Raw genomic sequence first — 21,624 nt, 5'->3', positions numbered from 1 at the left:
CTTTTGTTTTTTACTACTACTGCGCTGAATATTGTGTGCGGATTGGCTTGTCGTACAGGGGTACTACACGGTAAAATAAATCTCGGAGGCGAAAGCAGGATAATAAACATTTGTGGTTGCAATATAAAAGCTTATTAAATACCTACATTTTTATCTACCAAAGGCCCCGGCAGATTGGAATTAAAAAACAATTAAAAGATACTTAGACATAAAATCCAGACGTTAATTACTCATATAAATAATTCCGTAGGAAATTCCCTCTTTGACTAACTAGGTAATTTAAAACGGTCCTCGGAAACTAATAACATAAAAATCTCGTGCCTAATATGAAGGTACGTCTGGCAGAGTTTTAATGTAAAAAATGTAATTAAGTCGCCATATCTATGTTTTATTTAGTCATTTAACATCGTATTCAAAGCCAACGTTATTTCTGGATAATGTTGGTACAGTCAGAAACAAAAAGCGACACACAAAAGCTGATACAGCCAAACCAGTATGTTTGGGTACAAGATCGAATCCGCAAAGAAGGAATTGATTGCATGTCATTATCATTTTGGGTTGACTTTGACCGAACAACTTGACTCTTTAACAACGTGTCAGTGGAAAACTTTGTACTTTTCTGATGACGTTGTTAATGAAAAAACGTTGTCTTTTTTCTCCGTTTCCCCATAAACAAACATGTTTTCTTTAGACATAGTAAATATTGTCTGGCGCGTACAAAAAGCAAATCCGAATCCAATTTTTTGTTGGACTGTATGTACACGTGTAATATTGCTCGCATAGACGCATACGTCACTGCAAACAAGATATCGCTTTTACATGCTGTAATGTTTGTGTACGTTTGTTTACTTCGCATATTTGTTGTTAAACGAACTTTTCATCCGCTTTTCGAAAAAACGAACGCAGATTTCAAAGCAGAAGTTTCAGCGTGACTGCTTTTTTTACACGACTGTACTGCACAATTTTCGCTTGCGTCCAACAGATATACTGCTTTTTGAGAGACAAAGTTTTTAGACATTTTTATTGGAATGAATGAACTTTGACTGCTGCTAAATGTTGATGGAATAAAACAGTAGCTTGCAATTTTCCACTTAACTATTTTTAAAATAGAGTTCAAAAAGTATTGTAAACATAATAACATAACTCTTTGGCTGAGTTGCACCATCTTACTTTGACCGTAACGATAACCGGTGTTTTTTGTATGAAGTTTGACAGATTTTTGACGTTTGTCAAAGATGGTGCCTGCCCTTAGCATCTATTTTGTGAGAGGCTAACCTAGTCTTACGAAATAATTATAAAAATAGGAATAATAATTTTACTTATTCTACTAAATGCCTACTATAGGGATGATAGCGCTCACTACTACTAAACAGAGTCAATACTAAATCATACCTAAAGCAACAATTTGGTACAACCTTCTCAATTTTGACATTGAAGGCACTTCTCATTATTTCCTTTGACGTTTCGCCGGCTACTTACCTATTTTAATCAACTCTAGTAAATCTTAGAACGTTGGTAATTACACGCTATCAAATACTCCGGCTATTGTTCACATTTTCATTGTTTTACCGTACAACTATGTTGCAATATTTCGCAGAAATTAATTTTCTTGGCAGTCTGTCTGGGTCAAAGCAGCTGGTACAATATCGCTGAAGTATATTAAAGTTATTTCGTTAAAGTAACGCGAGATACATTTTGGACTTGTACCTTTAATATATTTTGTTTTGAAGTCGGTTCGTCGCTGGAAAATTGAATTTATATCTACATAGTTGATGCAAAATCGCACCTACTTTAATTAAGATGCCTCAATATTAAGCTTGAAGCGTTGTCTAAACAAATAAAAGATGATTAATAAACATTTTTACAATTTAAAGAAAAGAACAAGATGAAAGCACTATTTAATGTCAACAAAAATTGATATATTAGGTAGGTAGCCAAAACTAAGACTATTTTCAGGCTTTGGTAGAAAAATCTTCAGCTGTTGCTGAAAAATACATTTAGTAAGTAAAATATCGTATGTTTGCTTACTTTGACTTTTTATACGATATAATTATTCCCCCAAAGAAATCCTAAAGAATAAATAAAACCCATCTTTTTTTAATAAATTATCAAAAACTTAGTGGAACACTGTGGTATATTTTTTCAAAAATGCAATTTCCCATTAGCTTTCTCACTTTGATTTTAAAGCCACCTTATGTACTTAAAGTTTGCGTCTCAAATCTCAAATCTCAATCCACATCGAATGAAGATATGCGTACCAAATAAGCTTGATTAAACGATTTGGGAATATCGTTAATGAACCGCGTGTTGTGCCAGGCCGATGGGGCGGCCCGATAACGGGCCTGTTGTGACGTATTTACATACATATTGGTTCTCTCATGCAGGGATGTGACGCCTGCCTTTTATTGTTCTGCCAAGATATAGGTTATGGAAAGAAAATAGTATCGATTGCGGTGACAAACGACGATCGGGTGACTGATCGTTGGAGGAAAATGTTAATATTATGGATATTTCGTATTTGAGTGATACTGTCTTTCATATTTTTTTTGTAAAATTGAGACAATATAGGTAATACTTATTTGTGGAAGTACTATAAGGGCTGATTATTCGATCAGGTAAACCTGAAAAATAATTTTGGCACATTGACAGTTTCAGTATGGAAAATATGCCAAAAAAACAAGATTATTCTTCAGTTAAAAGATAACTGACGATTGAAAAATCAGCCCTAAAAGTACTTTTATTGTGGTACGTTTACGTATACCTACGTATACGTTACGTATTAATAGTTTATCCAATTTCTAGAAGCTATAAGTAATTTTTCACCCACCATGATCTAAGCAAAGCTGTCATAGATAGTCAACCATGTAGAGACACAAACCGAAATATTTTTCGTATAATACCATGTCAATGACTATCAAATACCTATTGCAAATAAGTAACTAGGTATGTATTTAAGTATTACTAAAAAATCATAACATATTAATAAGGGAGAGTCCGCTAATTTGGACCAGTTTTTTTCAATCCCATTTTACACATACTTTTCTTTTGTTTATGCTAATGTCCATGGTATATAATAAAAGATACATTATTCAGCTTACTATTTCATAAGTATTTATTAACATGATTGTTGTATATTTAGCACAAATCAACAAAGTACGAGTTCAGAGCTTCGGTCCAATTTAGCCAACCGGTTCGATAATTTGTACCACAGGTTTACTAAATTGGATTTCAATAAATTTCAAGCTTATAAAAAAATTATGGCAAAATATTATACGATACATTCTTAACAAATTAGGAAACGAAGAGGAACAGTAGTTAATAACATAGACAATCGATATTGTTTTACACGTTATCACGATTTTGAGTACAAGTTTTGTAATTCCAATTATCGTAACGCACACTTGTACCTAATCTACTTTGCCAGTCTTTTGCTTTCATTTATTGTTAGTCAAACATAACTACGCTATTATAACTTCAAAATATGATTTACTAAAAAAAATTCAAAATCCTTTGGTAAAGTTCCATACAACTTGATGTGGTACAATTTAGCCGACTAGGTGATAGTGCTTTTAAAAAATCTGTAAAAAATATAGCTTATAAATACCGAAAAATGTTTCAAATAATTGTAATCCACACTAATTTACGCTTTTAAATAATATATTAGAAACACCCTGTGATTAAATTTAACCTTTAACCAGTGACATGACTATTTTATAACACTATAAGGGACATGACGTCTCACAGGCTACTACTTCGAAATCAAAAAAATGACAAAATTGCATGTGGATTACTTTAAAATTGTATTTGTATTTAACTATTGGTATGTCAATAAAACAAATGTAAATGAATTCAATCATTTGTTTTATAATTACATAGAAAAAAACTATAATTACCAATTAGTGGTAATTTTCAGCCTCAATTGATATGAGGTCCTTTTTTAGCATTTTAATAGACTTTATATAAATTCTATGTCAAATTTAATACTTTTTATTAAAAATCTAATATTACAGAAACCGAAAAAACATAAAAGCCACTTCTGAAAACTAAAAATAAAAATTCTGACACCCGCTCAATTTGGCATAAAATCAATGGCAATTTTTGCAGAATAGGCGAGAACATTGTAAACATATTATGGGATTGTAACACCCCAACACAAGTGTACTGTGGCGGCGTAGCATGGCTTGGCACCCGGGGCGACCCCTTCCCCCCTTCTCACCCCTCATAAGACCATAAGTTGGATGTTCATATTGCGGGTGGCTAAGGCACCCCAGAATGGTCTGGTGTCCCCCAGAATTTTCGGGTTACCGATTTGAAGCCGAAAGATTTTAGTACTAAGTCATGAGCTATATTATAATGATGAGATGATACCAATCGCATGCACCCTTTTATCATGACATATCAGATGCGCGACGTCCTTGTCATGCAGATGCACCTGTGGGCACTAATCTTCGCGACTGAGTTGTCACTCCGTTGTCACCCCCTGATGCTTGGCACCCTGGGCGGACCCCCCCCCCCTTACGCCGCCACTGTCCGCTGTGTACACTGTAATTTTGTGTAGTTTAGGCAGACAAATACTGCATGCCCTTTGCTTGGCTTGACTTGTTTCAGGATGGAACAGACGGTCCATCGTTTGAACCTTGACGAGGTTCAAAAGGTTCAAACGATTGACTGACCGTTCGTAATATTTTATTCTTTGATGAATTAGTGGGCTGGAGTTATCATTTCCTAGTCTTTTCTGCCATTTTGCACTTAAAATAAAAAGTAGAGTGTAAAAGTTTTTGTATGACAACTAGGGACATGTAGCCTCACAGGCTACGATCGATTTTCTAATTCGTATAACTTACGTGCAAAACAACCGATAACACGTCTGCCTTCTTCTGTGGTCGTTTTAGCACTAAAACAAAAGCTACTAAGACGCTGGGTCGCTGCAAGCGAGGGGAAGTGGTCAATTCTAAGAATTTGAAAAACATGAGACGCCTGTCAGACTACGTGTCACCCCCCCCCCCCTTACGCCGCCACTGTCCGCTGTGTACACTGTAATTTTGTGTAGTTTAGGCAGACAAATACTGCATGCCCTTTGCTTGGCTTGACTTGTTTCAGGATGGAACAGACGGTCCATCGTTTGAACCTTGACGAGGTTCAAAAGGTTCAAACGATTGACTGACCGTTCGTAATATTTTATTCTTTGATGAATTAGTGGGCTGGAGTTATCATTTCCTAGTCTTTTCTGCCATTTTGCACTTAAAATAAAAAGTAGAGTGTAAAAGTTTTTGTATGACAACTAGGGACATGTAGCCTCACAGGCTACGATCGATTTTCTAATTCGTATAACTTACGTGCAAAACAACCGATAACACGTCTGCCTTCTTCTGTGGTCGTTTTAGCACTAAAACAAAAGCTACTAAGACGCTGGGTCGCTGCAAGCGAGGGGAAGTGGTCAATTCTAAGAATTTGAAAAACATGAGACGCCTGTCAGACTACGTGTCACAGGTTAAAGGTTAACAAAATTACAAACTAAACATGTATTGTCAAAAGTTACTTGAAAACAATGAAAAAATACTTTTCAAAATAAAACACACGTGTTTGTTGTCACGGCAAAAACCACATGGCCGATATTAATTGATTTTAGTTGTGTATCGCTCAGTGTTGCAATTACAGACATTCAATAAATACTTTACGAATTATGAGGGTGGTACAATTTACCCGGCGGTACAATATACCGAACTCTCCCCTATACCATAAACTGCGTGTAGACGTAGTCTAAATGACTAGTCAAGTAGAATCATTTCAAAACGTAACTTACCTCCGAACCAGACTCCACTGAAGTGACGTCACCATAATAGGCTTATTTAACCATAAAATCCCATCCCTTGTGTGGGAAAGCACTAAGCGCGTGGCTTTCAGGGATTTACCTAATCTGGTTAAGTAACACCTGCCTCATTAGAGCCATTCAATTGAGCTCGATAGAGCCTATCTGGACTTAGGGCTGAAGGCGACATGTTAACCTTATAAAAGGTACAACTTAACCTCCGATATTATACCAATATTAAGGACCGTTTTATAAACGATACTCAAGTACTAAAACTATTGTCTGTGACTGATCCAAATATTAATGAAATTCAACTAATCACCGGATTAAAACAAATATAAATTGAATTAGAATTAAGTTTTGTGGATTTTTTTACGAGTAGAATACAGACTTAGGTCTTAAAACTTATTAGTTCAAGTTAAGTTATAGAAAAATTTGTATAAAGTATAACATACGTATTTTTTAAACCGTTACCTGAAGAGAAAATAACTCTACCAACTATGATTATTATGTTGTCATTGAAAGTGCATGGCGCTGACAAAAACACACGCCAAACCCAGTTTGAGGTATAAAAACCTGAGCTCACAGATTCCCTGATTAAATACTCCAATTAAAATTCTTTTCGCAATTTATGCGACCCGAGCCTCAACATCAATCAGCTTCCTGAATGCACAAACGTCAATATTAGGTATTTGCCTAAGCGTGCAAATTACGAACCCTTTTGGTCAATCGTAAAAAAGATTGGCCGCCAGCCCGCTGACCTGGATCCAGCCATTATGCAAAATATCCATTGATTCTGGAAGAACGATCCGACATGACCTGTTCACAATTGCCAGCTGGCCAGGCGCGGAGTTCGGGGAATAATTTTTTGCTCAATCTGTTACAACATTCCTACCGTAGTGATATAATACACTATCAAGAACATGCAAGTGGTCAGGTGGGACAAGATTTACTTCTTGAGAAGAAAATTGCATTCTAAATAACCTTGGTTCAACTTTTAAATCAGCTCTTATATTTATGTGCAATAAAGTTAAAAAATAACCGGGTGGAGTGGATTTCATCAGAAACTTTATCATTCACTTAAAACCACGATTTTATTGTTCATAGAACTAATTTTGCCAAAATAAAAATACAAGAATTATCTCGTCATTTATTCCGATGAATATCATACGCTTTATCAATCATCTAGTCAAGCGTACTTCTTTCCATACCTTTCTCTGACCACGCTTACGCTCAACCTACTGAGACGTGCGTAATATTTCCTGCGACAGCAACATCAAAACAAATCAACTGAACGTGTCACTGTCGCATGTGACAGACGTCAAGTAACGCCACCCTCCTGGAATATCAAAATATCAACCCAAGTTCGTCCCTACACGCCTCCCCCACAAGCCACGCTCCAGTTCCAATTGCCCCTCGCTATTCACCCACTTTTGAAGGCTAATTGTATTGCCCATTTCCGCGTACGAGAAGCTTTGCAATGAATGCTCTAGTCGGAGTCGTTTTACAGCTGTAGTTTGGCCATTGTACGTACAGCTAGAGGATTCTTTGCAATGCTCGAATCAAATTTTGGATTCGGGCAAAGGGGAATCAATCAAGCTGCCAAAACTACTGGTGTAGTACAAGTATTAGTTGGTAGGTATAACTACATAACCATTCAGTCTAAGTTGTTTTGACATGGGACTGAAGGTTTATAATAATATGTATGTATTTCCATGATAGAGTCAAAAATAATCACATGACATCGAAAATATCTTACAATTTATGTGTATGTTTATACTCGTAAGAATATTTTTCTACTAAAATGAATATAATAAACTAAAAAATTTCTGATAATTTGCATGAATTTAGTCTTCAGTATGAACATTTTCAGGCAGCGTCTTTGTAATTATCATCTGAGTACCAATTCTATAAAAATATCCGTAAATCTCGTGTGTTATCGGCATCAATCGATGACTGCTAATGAAAGCTAAAATATACTTGTAATAATGAATTAAAATTAATTTAATTGACAATGTTATCTGTTATTTTACCAATTGCTCCTTTACAATTTACACAGCAATTGATAGATGGTAACACGTGGAACTTTTGGAAAGGTATACATAATATAATGTGTCCTTATTTACCTTGTGTATTTTTCTGTTTGTGACAGTACTATTTTTGTATCTTCACGTTCTATAACAGTTCATTATGTTTTCCTGAATAAGTATTTACATTTTAAATGTGTACATTTATTTATTTACCTAAAAGACGAAAACATAACATTAATTAACAATTTGGTTACTAAATGCTATAAATTATGTAATGGATGAAACGAAAATAAGCTTTGACTTTCTTTGATGAACCATAAACAGTATAGACGTCATAAGGAAAATTAATTTCAGCCAAATTAGCCAAACCTTAGAATCCGACATAAAACACGTGATTTTTTCCAAACAGGACTGATTAAAAGTTATAATAATACTCCACAATATTTCCCGTAAACAGGTACCGAACAAAACCTACTCATTTGGCGCAAAATTAGTGCTTTCAAAAGTATAATCCAACAAGCACGCGACGAGAAGCGTAATGAGCATAAGACTCTTAAAATGCTATTTTATTGCCGTGCCTTCTTAGTGGGTACACGTAAGCCCTATTGAGAGACTCAGTTTATTCATACCATTTACGGGTAGTCTGTAGTTGTTGGTAACAAGCCGTTCCCCTTTATTCCCACTCTGCAATTAAAGCCCAATTATATTGAATCTGAATAGAAATTCCTGCCAAGGTGACGCGCCGCCGTCTCAGCGAAATAATTAGCAACGTCAGAAATTTATTGACTGCGATATCATTTAGTTAAGAATTCGGCGAAGTTCAGGTGATCGACTTTCCGAATTGTTGAGATGCTTAATGCTTTAATTGTGGAGGTATTTTGTCTGCGAAAGCTTGTTTTGATTTGGAATAAGAGCTTGATTAAGGGTGGATTCGACCAAACAAGAATTAATATTAATCTCAGAATAAATCGTCAGTTTTGACATACTTCCTACACTGAAACTGTCAATGTGCTCTCCTGGTATAACTACCAGGAGTTATTCTCGGACAAAAGTTTGGTCGAATCGGGCCTAAATAATATGCTATTTTGATCGCGTCACTGACAATCTCATAAACCGAACAGAACAATACTAAACAATTTACGTTAAGCTGAGTGCTTTGTATCAAAAGGCATTCGACAACAAAGTGCAGCATTACTTTGTCGTTGAACAAACTTACCATTACAGTTGCAAGATCTAAAGTTTGCATTAGGTGTTTCAGCTTAGTGCTCATAAAATATTACCTCCTTATTCACTTTTGCTCGAATCCGCTAACAAGTCGCATCCAATACGTTTTAGAGGGCGTTTTAAATCTGAAATGCATAACGCCTCAACAGCTTATTTTATTCAAAAAGGTTTAAGTCGTTTACGTAAATCGTCCATTTGTTGCAATAAGTGAGGTTTTGGAAGCAAGTGGGGTTTGGGCGATGTAATATTTATGAAGACGTCCCGCGGGACGGCGCCGGGAAGCGTTATGCAGAATCGCGCACCCCACTCAAGGAGATTGAGTAATTTATTTTTTGTGACGGTTGCAATGCTAGATTTTTCTTGGTATCTTTGATCAAAGTTTCTTTGGTTTAGTAGCAGCTACCTACCTACTGAACATTTTCATAAGACAATCGGTTTCTTTATAAGGTAAGTTTATTAAGGTTCAAAAATTGGGACAAACCTCATACCAAAGTAAAACAACAACTATTGATTTTCTACTCAATTGAGATACAAATGAGATTCATGTAAGTATGGTGTTTCCAAATGTGGCATCATTTTACTTTTACTTATGATATCCGCTTCTAATACTCTATTTTTGTTACTCGTATGTAGGACACGGCAAAGAATTATTGTCTCCTGAAAAACAAACTCAACAGTAAACTTTTCTAATCCTAACGATCACAAAACACGCCCGCAAATGTTCGCGTGCAGCTGAGCATTTGTCACGAAGTTTGCGAGCGGGCGCATCTGCGAATGCTCGGAGTTCAGCAGTAAGCGACTCGGGACCGAGTGAGAATGATTTCGGGGCTGTATGATTTGTATTCAAATTATTTTATGCTTCTATGATAGATAGAACCTTTGACGGTTGCAAATAATTAAAAGGAGCTTTTAAAAACAAATTAGAGAGATGTTATTATACCATTTTATTAATTGGTATTTAACATTAAATTAATTTAGCTTTAAAGTGAATCAAGAGCTTTTATATTAAAGATAACATAATAATACTCGTATGTACTTGCAAGTTACAGTTCTACAACGAAATAATATTATGTTGCTACAGAACAGCAGTAACTTTTTCAGCAGTTATGATTATTTTAAGTCTTTACTATTTTGTGATGAGCCTTAACTAAGCTAGAGTGAATATAGACATAACTAAAAATAAAGTCGTAGTAAATCTACGTACGATAAATATAGGTACGTATTCGTAGAACATTAAAGGCAAAGCCGCAATTCAAGATTTCACATAGTAACCGTAAAACTAAGTCATTCTCGATTGCAAAACTTTGTAAGGTATAACGGCGGTCGTAAACGTAGGATATTATTTACGACGTACACTACACCCAACCCACTTTAACCCTTACTACCCAAGACACAAGACACAATTTCTCACAAACCCTTTTGGGTTCGTTGTATGCGGTCGAATGACACGAGAATCTTTGGACCAGAGAATGCTCCGTATAGAGATTTTGCTCGAGGAGGCTTTCAATCAGAAATAAACAATAAAAGGAGCGGCCTAAGGTATATTTTACAATGTATAATCGGGGATAGAAGCAGACAATGTATGCCAATCGGATGTCAATCAATCTAAATCGTACGTTACTACGAAATTGACGTGAAACCGATTTTTTTACTCGTGCAGGCAGGTATTTTACCGATATCTCGAGCCCGACTGATGTTAAGTGTGGATGTGTCTAGTCTAGGTTGGTGGTGATGTAAAGTCGATAGACACCCCAGATTTTACATGCTTTTACAAAATAGCAGTTATCAGTACAGTCAGCGACAAATTTCGTGATACCCAAAGTAGCCAAAAAGTTCTCAGACATTGGAATAAGGTTGTGTTGTCAACTTTTTGACCACTTTAGGTATCACGAATTATTTTCGCTGACTGTAAATTAGATGCCGTATAGCTAGGTCTGATGCCAGACTAGAATACTAGTTATAGTAGCGGGTTCAAATTATTAGTTGAAGTAAGTGCGATTTTGAAGCAAACATGTTTGGTGATGGCATTAAAATTTCTATTTCGTAGGAATTAGGAAAGTGGATATTGCCACTTAGGCTGGGTTGCACCATCTTACTTCAACTTTACAAACGTCAAAAAGCTGTCATAAACCACACAAAAAGCACCGGTTATCGTCAAAGTTACGGTCCAAGTTGAGTGGTGCAACCCAGCCTAAGAGTTTGCATTACATTAGGCAATTTTTTGGTGCAAAACAGCTAGATAAAATTGCCCAGCGTTTAGCTTATTAAGCCTTAGTACTACTAATCTGGAATTCCGATACCAATTCCTGTTTATTAGCGCCACAGCCAGCTGACGCTCTCTTGGCATATTTCAGCCCTGAATTACTACTACTCGCCTTCTCTTTCCCACTAGTGTTAACGCAGTGAATTAATATTCGCCGTCTCGTTCAGACACTCGTGAGAATGGGCTTCCGCGCAGTTTTCCTTCCGTTGCGTATAAAGTAGCGATATGCAAGTTCCGTACACTTTTCCCTTTGTATATTTTCGTCTATTCTCTTTCTGGTAACACCAGATCAACCTACAGGAACTTTGTGTCATGAGCATAAGGTTCAAAGTCAATTAAATGAAGTTTGTAATTTTCATAAATGTTTGTGTCAATATACAGTGCAACATAACAATAGGATAAATTCTCGTATAATAATATGACATAATCCCAATGTATTAAGTTTTGTTCCAAAGTAGCGCCTATTACCACAATTTACGTAAGATGTATCAGTATTTATTTTATTGTACTGTTGTCTCTACATAGCTGCATTCATTATGATTATTATTATACCTAATGAATTTTTTCTTCCTTTTTATTTCTACAAAAAAGACCGCGCATAACGTCTATCTTATGGACAGCATCACAAAAGGGCCTACCTGCTTCGCTCGATACACGTGCGGAACCGAGGCTTCTCGCTAGTTAAAAAATAAAACACCCCCGTTTTATATTTAACGCGACCTTAAAAATTACAAAGCGTCTTCTTCTTGTTTTCACGGGCGTCCCATTCCGCGGATGATAATTATTTCCCCCGAACGTCCTGGAGGGAACGCTCAAAAACAACTTTGTTATTCATCGTGAAACTCAAAAGGACACGCTTAAAAACATAACATTTTATTGAAGAAACTTGTTTACACAGGCCTTTATGATTAATGCATATTTCGTACCGCCGATAAATAATGTAGGGACGGCCAAAAAACGACGCGGTCCGGGCATAACTCACGGAATATAACTCACGGAATTTAATAATGGCTGTAACTAGTTACTAGTTGCGCAACTGGGCAACTAGTTGGTCGGTAAAAAGTGCTGGATTGCAGTTCGCTGGACACTACCGTGATGCGAATAAATTATGCAGTTTAGAAGTTATGTCTCATTCATGATATCTATCTATTAGAAGTGCTTAATCGGAATTATAATACTTTCTGACACATACGCCCGTATTCACAAACGATGCTGGCTTGTGAATCAGAAAATCGAACGCACAGCGTTGAATAGAACTCTGTGATTGGTTCGTGTGTCACCCTGTGCGTCCACGTGCACTGTGAGACCTCATAGTAATATTTGTGAATACAAGCGTCAATCTCTTAGGTTGTTAGCGATTCAAAATTGTGTATAATTACTATGAAGTACAGACACAGAACATCCTCTCGAATAGCGTTTTTATTCGCAAAACCAATAAATACATTGTTGTTACTATCACGGCCGACATTGTTCCCGTCATATTATAATAAAGCGGTAAAATATCGTTAAAAACTCCGAGATTTATCGGGGCAGACAGGCTGAATCTCATTCGTCTCAATTACTGAGACAGGCCATCTGTCAATCAAGCCCCGGCGGTGTGATTCGTTACCGATCTCATTGGAGGAAAGAATCTTATTTACCTACGGAACCTCTTCGGAGTGTAAGAAATAACGTAGTTCTGTGATTGATTTGGTAGTAGAATGCTATAGAAATGTAGATTGGTGGCTTTGACACGATGAGGGTGACGTTTTCGAGCAATTTTGACAGGTGATCGTAAAGTGTTGCGCTGCGGCTGTCAATTGCACGATACGCTACATACCGCGAAGATTCCGTGAAAGGCAGTTAAACGGAAAGCATAGTTGATTTATTTTAATCGATGATCGTCTATTTTTCGCATGGACAACTCGCTTTCGACTCGATGGCGTCTTGAAAATTGCTGTTATTTCTTATTAAGTATTCTAACTCACAATTATCGTTAAGGCCATTCCTATAGACATTAAATGAAAACCTTGTTCAAAGATTTCAAGCCTAAATCGACTTGATTTTCCAATAGTATTGGCTTAAATTGACAGACTGTATATTAATAACTATAGACATTTCATTATTCTCTTTAGCCGTAGCGTAAATTTCATTCAAGGCGTTGCTAAGCAAGGCTTTGTCTCAAATCTATTATAGGAAGTTAATTATACCGAAGTTACTTTACCATACTACATTCACACGTCTTACAAAGCACCTAAGCCAGGGTTTCCCAATCCTTGTCATCCTGCGGCGCACTTATGTTTCAACCACACCATCGCGTGCATATTCATAGGCCAATGACAGGTCGCGCGAACTGTAAAGGTTCGGACAAACCAACGCGTGCGTACATGTCTGCAGCTTTCTCAAAGGCCCTAGAGCAATTCTAAGTATGCCATAAATAAAAACCTAAAGTCATCAAACGTCTCAGGCATTAATTTAGTGCCACTAGAAACTGTACATTCTCAATTATTTTGTTCTGCAGATAATATCCTAATTTTATTTATGAAGTTGAAGAAGCAGGTTCTCGAGAAAACTAGAACAATTTGTTTATTACATAAAAATAAATTCTGATATTGATACTTTATTCTAAAACCTTTTTTATTATTCAAGTAGGTCAGACTAGTGGTATGTTATGAATAATTCATTTTTAATTGTGTAAAAACTTTTTAAAAAACAGAAACGTCACAGTGACAAATGTCGCGATGATCGCTGATCGCTGCGTGCAGACGCTGCATAGATCGCCGCGACCAATGACAGGACGCGTTGATGTGAACACATCGGTACAAATTCATACACGCTGTCTGGTCGCCATCGCCATCGTCATCGTGCACGCCGGCTGCACGCGTTGGTCTGGTCTAACCTTTATGGAACGCGCAACCTGGTGATCGCACCGGCGATGGCGATCTGCACGCGTTGGTGTGGTTGAAGCTCAATAAAAGTATTTCGTCACGACGCCCTACCCTTTGAAAAAGATACAGATATACAGGTTTTCAAGCGCCAACGCAACGTAAAGGATTGACTCACGGCACCCCGCTCTCTTTACTTTCTACGGCGCACACTTTGGGAACCCCTGACTTAAGCACAAAATGAACTTCGCTAATTGCGAAGTCACTGGAATAGCTCCGTTACGTCATAATAACTAATAATATCGGGCTAAAATCCGGGATGAGTTTCCATTAATGTTTGCAAGTGTATTATGGCGGTGAAACTTTATGGGCGTCTTGGATATTAGTGACTCCGCTAAAATATCGGATTATGGCAATCGGTTTATTTGTTCTTGCGTCTGGTGCTTTTTTGGCTAGTAGCAGATGGATTTCATTTAGAAGCACATCTTTTCAATGTCAATATGTCATGTAAAGAATTGAACTGCAATGAAAGTACTTTTTTGCAAACAGCAATGATTCACAGACGCATTATTTACCTACAACGGCACCACGAATCGAGGCGCAATAGAAAATCAATAAAATTGGGAATTGATTTATGTTAAGACGAATTTAATGATGTAGTACCTATTTAGTCAAAATATTTGTAAAATCTATTTACAGAGCAACTGTTTAGTTAAAATTGTTTTGAATGCGAAATTTTACTATTTAGATATATTAAAAACACTCATAATGAGCGACACCACTCATTCTCGATTCACCATATTTAGTGAACGAACATAGAACCTCATCCTTTTTTGAAGTCGGTTAAAAAAACTAAAACAGACCCAACTCAAACAGAATGATTAGTTACGAGGGCTGCACTAAAAGTATCGGGAATGGAATATTTCCACTGTTCCAGTCATATTATAATCTATTTAATTGCAAAGTCCAGGGTTTTAAAAATCGTATACCATTTATTTATTTAAAAAAAGATTCTCGGTCGTATCACAAGGTCTTGTCAAACTTGTTTAGTCGTTGAGAAAATGGAATTGACTCGAGAAAATTCAAGAGCGATGATTTATTATGACTTTTGAAGTGGTTTAACACAAAAACAGTGTGTTGACCGGATGATTTCTGCATTTGGTAATGAAGCCCCATCCAAAACCACAATTTATCGCTAGTTTCCTGAATTTCAACGTGGACGTGTCAAGCTCAGTGATGATCCCCGTCAAGGTCGTCCAAAAACTGCAGTCACCTAAGAAAACGTTGATGCTGTGCGTAAGCTGATTGAAGAAGATCGACATGTGATATACCGCGAAATTCAGGCAACTTTAGACATTGGCATGAGTCAAATACAAATAATCTTGCATGAACAATTAGGTGTAAAAAAGTTGTTTTCCCGATGGATACCGCATTCGCTCTGTGAAGAGCAAAAAGCAGCTCGCGTTACTTGGTGCGTCAGAACTCTCGGGAGATTACATGCAGGATCCTCAAATGCTGTATACAACATCGTATCAGGTGACGAATCATGGATATACGCGTACGAACCCGAAACAAAAAACCAGTCACGAGTTTGGGTGTTCGAAAATGAATTAAAGCCAACAAAAATTGTTCGTTCACGGAGTGTTGCAAAAAAAATGGTGGCCACGTTTGTCTCCAAAACCGGCCATGTTGCGACTATTCCTCTTGGGGGACAAAGAACGGTTAATGCAGATTAGTATGCTAGCATTTGTTTGCCACAGGTCGTTTCTGAACTCCGTAAAGAGAACTGCAACCGCCGCATCATCCTCCATCACGACAATGCGAGTTCTCACACCGCGCACTGAACAAAGGAGTTTTTAGAGCAAGAAAACATAGAATTATTAGTCCATCCGCCGTACAGCCTCGACCTAAGCCCTAATGATTTCTATACTTTCCCTTAAATAAAGAATAAATTGCGTGGTCAGAGATTTTCATCACCTGAAGAAGCTGTGGAAGCCTACAAAACGGCCATTTTGGAGACCCAAACTTCCGAATGCAATGGTTGCTTCAATGATTGGTTTCGTGTATGGAAAAATGTGTCAAATTTCGCGGAGAATACTTTAAAAAGCAATAAATACATTTTTAAATAGTAATGTTGTTTCACTTCCTTGATTCCCGAAATTTTCAGTGCCGCCCTCGTACAACAGAACTTCTATTTCACGCTGTGTCACTTACTAATCCATTTAAAGCTAAAACAGAAACAAACAAAGAATAATAAATTCAGTGTGAATCGCCAACAACGCATTTGCCCATGAATCTTTAAAAACGTGCCGAACTTTGCAAAAAGTTCAACTGTTCGGTACCAACGATGAGTTAGGAGCAGTAGGCCAAGGCTAAAACTGTACAAGCTGTGTAATAAAGTTCAGATTTTGAATAATAGATGGTGATGTTTTCAATATTATGTTTATCTACACCGCGGTATCTAGAATCTTCTCTTTTTACCTTGCGTGCCTAGTAGATTCTGGAGAATGAATCGGTAACAGCTTTCAAGTGTTTGACATCTGAATAGACATTTTATATTTTTTTTTTTAGCTATCAGTATCATAGAATACCTACTTGTTAGAAAACAATATTAGATAATACACCTCGTGTGACCTCAGTTATGTCATACACATAAAAACTATCACGCCAGAAGGTTACAAAAGCTCGGTTATCCAGCAATAAGCACCTGAAAGGCAGCGCACGGTCGAGGAAATCCATTCTATGCCCAGCATAGCATCGGCATTAGGTTGAAACAAACAAAAATAAGCTTGGCCACTTCGCAAAAAAAATGAGGGGACTACTGTTACAATGTCTGGTGTGTCGGTATAGACTTGAAAATACGCTTGTAAAAAATAAATGTAGACACATCATGAATATTTATGGAGCATAGCCACGAAAGGCTAGCCTGGATTGATGGCTGCCGACTTTGTCCTAAAACAGATAATTGATATTCAGTAAATATTGGCGGATACGAAAATTGAGTTTCCAAAACTGGCCTAAATTAATTTGCAACTTTATAACAGCTTGTTGTAACGAAAATCCTCGGTCCCCGCGGCGTGCGAGGGCGTACTTTTTAGTAAATAACGGTATCGCTTAGACCAACAGGGCTTACCTGATTCCCTGTGTACGGTAGGGTTTATTTTTGTCAGGTGGGTGTGAGCTGGAGCTAAGTAAGCGTAGGTGTCAGTTTAATACTGCCTTAATATCTTTTATTTTAATTTTAAACACTAATCCAGTCAACGTAGTCTTAACTTTACCATTTTGAGATGGGTGGCTGAAACTTACGCCATAATTTGCGTATATGCTCACACAAGAATACTTAAAAAATTCAGGGTCCTGAATCACCGGGGAAAAAAAGAAGGAGCATATTTATTATTGTGACTTTTTCTTAATATTTCGTTAATGGTTTGATAGGAGAAAACATTATAGGTACGTATCAGTTGTAGAGAATAATCTTTTATAAAAATATCAAGATATTACAAAAATCTTGTATTTAATTATCTCTTTTAAATTATGCACAGATTTATCTGTTTCAAAATGTAGGTACTTCATAATAATCCTAAACTCATTACAGCAGCTAGCGATTCATTCTGAGTTTTAATAAATAAATGTAGGGGGGTCAAATGTGTTCAACCTTCATACATACTCGTACGAGTACAATCTAACTTGCATACAATATGTTCATGAGGTAATGACTATTTTTACAGGTCGGTGTAGTCTGCGCGAGTCCATTTTGAAATGCAAATGTAGCAATTTTCCGCTTCGACGGGTTTTTTCTAGTTTCACGACTACTTAGCCGCAGATACAACAATACGGGCAAAATAACGAAGAACTTTTTGTGTTCTTTTTTATGATAATAGGCACATATTAACAGTCTATGTTTGACTACAGTCGATAGCTTCTCAAAAATGTGCTTTGGACGCCAAATTGTAATCCTATTTCTAAAATGATATTAATCACCCTCATTTTCACCCCATTATCTAAAAAAAAAATAATTAATGAGTAAAAGATACAGATAGTGTCAAATGCTAAAACTGCTCTACCAAACTTTTAAACTAAGGACATTTCAATCAAAATTTTTGATAAAAAATTGAAGCAAAGCAAAAATAATGTGTCCAATTTCGTTTATCGAATCTAATGAAATATTTTCCCCTATTCCCTCGCAATGTATTCAAATCATTTACAGTTGCAAGTTTAATTTGACAAACGAGGAACGTGTTCCCGGATGTTTACATTCCCAACTTGTAACGGCAAAGTGGGCCGAACTTGCGACAATGCCGTAACACAATTGTTGTTGACGATAGTGCTGGGATAAAACTTTTATCGATACTGTACGACAGGAAAAATTTACACACATAAGTAAAAAATACTTACAATTACGAGTACATTATTTTAAGCATTATCTCTTCTGATTGGCACGTTTACATTCCCAACTTGTAACGGCGAAGTGGGCTGAATTTGCGACAATGCCGTAACACAATTCTTGTTGACGATAGTGTTGGGATAAGACTTTTATCGATACTGGTGCGACGACAAGAAATGTAGGCATATCGATAAAATAAAAAATAAAATTAATGCGTGCCAATTTAAAATTAATTAATAATCTATCTCTTAATAGTAGTGATTGGCGCAAAGTATATACATTTGGATTGAGTGAAGATATAAATTAAATGAAGACTATAAATATACAATAACCAGCTACCAGATTATACATTTTTGTTTCAAATTCCACCAATTTTGAATTTTGACTACTACAACATTCATAAAAACAGTGTTCAGCAAGATAATGTTCAAAATCCTTACCACAAAATTAGAGGTAAACTTGAATTCTTTTTCAGAATTATTTTCTTTTTTCTCATCTTTATCTTAATCTCGATTATCGACAATGGTTCCACAACTACAGTATTCGACGTAACTCCACTAGTGCGATAGGCCGTAACTTCACTAGTGCGATAGGCAGTAACTCACGCTAGGAAGAAGCACGTAAGTGTTCCAAACTTCTGCGGTGTTTCCGACGAAAAAGTTCTTAATGCACTATTGGATTGATTCTGTCTTTCATTAAAGCTGAAAATCGGCTGCAATGTTTTGTTGAAATTGTCCATTTGATTTTATTAATATTTTTTATTTAATTTTTAGCCAGATTGTTTAATAATATGAAAATCCAAACTACTTTATTTTATAGCTAACCATTTGAAAAATACTCAACTTTATTGAAATAACAGAATTTTAGTATCTTATGTGAAAAATATTTTCATCTAAAAGTCCATTTCAATTTCAATGCTTAAAATAAATCTCGAATTTTTAAATATGCCGTAAAATATAGTTGATTGTTCGTACCAATAAAATGTTATATTCTTTGTTTACTATACCGAGCAGTAGTGTGAGTGGTCGCAGTCTTAACTCTACTTTCTGAGAACTTGCTTTAGAATGCTGATCTCGGAGTGTTCATAAACGAAAAACTTTTATTTGGGGATCGCAACTCACTGATCGAAATAAAGAAACCATTTTAGATAATTATACCATTACAATTCCAGAACTTACTATTGCAGGTTACAAGTTCATCATTACATCTTATATCTATAAAAGCGAAAGGTCACTCACTGATTGACTGACTCACTCACTCATCACGTTCACTCAGAAACTACAAGTGCTAGGAGTGTCAAATTTTGCTGGGGGGTTCCTTTTAGAACGTAGGTGCTTACTAAGACGGGATTTTGCAAAAAACGGGATCCACGCGTACAAAGTCGTGGGCGGCCGCTAGTAGTTATTTACATACGGGTTCAAACCTATAAAAAACAGTAAAACTAACTAAAACGAACACCCATTTAAAATTTCACACTTATTTTCTCACCTCCGCGTTTTATTTTACTCAACTTACGAGTAGCTTGACCTTGATTATAGCATTTAATAAAGAGAGAGGCCGTTACACACAAACTTTATGCGCCCCAGTTCGAGCGAGAATTTCTTTGGCGCTAAACTCAACGCGGTCTTAAATGGAACGAAAATTGGCTATGCATTTGAACAGGTCAATTGAAATTTCAAAACGATTTTTCCTCTCGACGGTTTAATGAAAATGGAAAACTACACATTAGCGAAATTTGATAATGCACTTCGGAATATTGTTTGTTTTATTTTGCTGTAGTGAATGCATTACTTTTAATGCTTAGTTATTTATTTTTTTGCGGTTAAAGAGTCGCATCTCAAACTGACAAGTTATAAATTCAGGTATTGTTAATGTCATCGTCATCATGTCATTAAGTCTCCACTGTAGGAGTACGATCACGACTCTGTTCACTTAAACAGAAACATTAGATACACACCTCACACTGGCAAGACAGTTTTGGACTAGATTGGGATCACTCTTCCCGAAGATGTTGTAAGAGGCGACCAAGGGAAAAATATGGTATTTTGGCAGTTGAGTTCTTATTACCGACCAAGCTTGGCTACACATGAGTTGCAGTGGCAAAAACGAGAGGTGGGAATAGCCCTGAATTACTTGACAATGCCAGAATGGATTGCTCTCGCTGCATCCTCGGTCCAGCTATAAGTAAACCCTGAGTACACGTAAGTTGCAGCGAAGGAAACAAAACGTGACTTGTTTAGTCCCTGTATTACTTGGCAGTGCCAGATAGATTGGTGTGGCGGTGTGACTGTACCCTCATCCTCAAAACGTCGTCCCTGCTCCCTGAATTACTTGGCAGTGCCAGATAGATCAGTGTGGCTGCACCCTCAGTGCGAGAGGCCGTAACTCAAGCTCTATGCTCCAGCTCAACTGTGAACTCGCGCCAAAGTTCTGAACTCGGCCCGGTCTTAAACGAAAAACTTCGGCTATTGCACCGATTAGATTGGAATTTCCAGAGGCCACTTGAAACGTAAGATCCGTCTACTTGATAAAAAATATTAAGGCTTAGCATTGAGTTCTAATTCATTTGCAAATATTGGTCTTTCATTCGAGAGACTTGTTAAGTTTGTTTTAGTTACAATATTTTTGTGACCTCGGCACTAGACATTTTAGAATTTAGATGGAGACTCATCTTCTTTACAACTTTTCCAACTATTTCTATTCTATCATGCCAAGTTTAAAAATTAAGATACGCGTATCGGTATATTTCTACGGATACGCTTACCTAATTTAAGTCATAGAACTACAAATAAAAGACATTAAAGACATCATTAAAAAATCTTTCAGCTTTATCAATTTAACTCAATAAAATGTAATCGAGCTGTCTACTTTTGAGTTAACTTAAGCAATATACCCTCGCAATCAAGACCCCCGAAAGTAGCGGGCTAACTGCCACAGCCGCCCAGAGCTCGCGCCCGCCCTAGTTCGGTTAGGCACTTACTAACAGACTCCGCACTTAAGCGGCCGAAACTTCGTCCTTCGCGTTTCAGCCGTGACCGAATTCTGTGTAT

Source organism: Ostrinia furnacalis, unplaced genomic scaffold (genome assembly GCF_004193835.3).
Source record: "Ostrinia furnacalis isolate ACB-3 unplaced genomic scaffold, ASM419383v2 OfSCF7447, whole genome shotgun sequence".
Taxonomy (NCBI): domain Eukaryota; kingdom Metazoa; phylum Arthropoda; class Insecta; order Lepidoptera; family Crambidae; genus Ostrinia; species Ostrinia furnacalis.
This window is presented reverse-complemented; position numbering follows the sequence as displayed.